Genomic DNA, 1,695 nt, shown 5'->3' with positions numbered 1-1,695 from the left:
TATATGACCTTGTATCCCTGATGGAAAGTAAGATGCTGTTACTATAAGAAGGCAAACGGATGTTTATATTTTTAAAAATATTTATTTATTTATTTGAAAGGCAGAGTGACAGAGACAGAGAGGGAGACATAGAGTGTGATCTTCCATCCTTTGGTTCACTTCTCAAATGGTGGCAGTGGCCGAGGCTGGGATTCATTGAGTCCAGGAGCCTGGAACTCCATCTGGGTCTCTTTGTGGTTAGCAGGAGTCCAAGCACTTGGGCCACCCTCTCCTATTTCCCCGGGTGCATTAGCAGGGAAATGGATTGAAAACAGGGTAGCTGGGACTTGAACCAGGCACTCCTATATAGGAAGACAATATCATAATGGTGGCTTAACCCACTGTATTGCCGCACTGACTCTAATTTTTTTAAAGTCAGATGTACACTAAAGATAATTTATAGAACTAGGATTAAGAGCATAGTCCAATACCTTTTCATTACCTTATTATTATTTTTGAAAGATTTATTTATTTGAAAGGTGGAGTTATAGAGAGGCAGAGGCAGAGTTCACTCCCCAAAGGGCCGCAACAGCTGGAGCTGAGCTGATCTGAAGTCAGGAGCCAGGAGCTTCTTCTGGGTCTCCCACGTGGGTGCAGGGGCCCAAAGAGTTGGGCCATCTTGTACTGCTTTCCCAGGCCACAGCAGAGAGCTGGATCTGAAGAGAAGCAGCCAGGACTAGAACCAGCGCCCATATGGGATGCTGGTGGTACAGACAGAGGCTTTACCTGCTACACCACAGTTCTGGTCCCCTTACTTTTATATTGTGAAATATTTAAGATATGTGGGCAAGAAAAAAATAATAAAACTCTTGTTTCTGCCATCTAGCTTTGTGAAAGATTATCCTTAAGCTACATTTGCTTAGCAAGTCTATTTATATAATATCTAATTTTAATAGATTAAAGGAAAAGTTTGATCACTCAAATAGCTACAGAAAAGCATTTAATAAAATTTGACATTCTTTCAAGATTAAACAAAAAGACTCCTAGTAGATTATTATTAGAGAGGATTTCCTTAACTTGATCAAGGATACTTCTACAAGTTTTACAGCAAATAGCATGTTTAATTGTGCCACTGCACATGTACCAATGCCATCTCACTAATCCAAGTGATCAACTTCAGTTCACAATTGATCACACTGATAGGTCTAAGAGTCAAAGGGATCACACAAACAAGACTCGTGTCTGCTAATACTAACTGATAGAATCAAAAAGAGAAAGAATGATCCAACATGGGAAGTGGGATACACAGCAGACTCATAGAATGTCCTAAACAGCACTCTGGCCTCAGAATCAACCTTTAAGGCATTCGGATCTGGCTGAAGAACCATGAGAGTATTTTAGGCATGGAAACCCAAGACACTCTGGAAAAAAAAAAGAAAGAAGACCTAAATGAAAGGTCTCTGCGAGTGAGATCCCAGTGGAAAGAACGGGGCCATCAAAGAAGGAGGTACCTTTCTCTGAAGGGAGGAGAGAACTTCCACTTTGACTATGACCCTGTCTGAATAAGATCGAAGTCGGCAAACCCAAAAGGCTTCCATAGCCTTGGTAACTCATGACTAGAGCCTAGGGAGATTACTGACGCCATAAACAAGAGTGTCAATTTGTTAAGTCAACAACAGGAGTCACTGTGTACTTACTCCTCATGTGGGATCTGTC

This window comes from Oryctolagus cuniculus, chromosome 1, assembly GCF_051225735.1.
Source record: "Oryctolagus cuniculus isolate XC-2025 breed Fujian yellow rabbit chromosome 1, ASM5122573v1, whole genome shotgun sequence".
Classification (NCBI taxonomy): Eukaryota; Metazoa; Chordata; class Mammalia; order Lagomorpha; family Leporidae; genus Oryctolagus; species Oryctolagus cuniculus.
The sequence above is the reverse complement of the archived record's forward strand: the minus strand, read 5'-3'. Positions refer to the sequence as shown.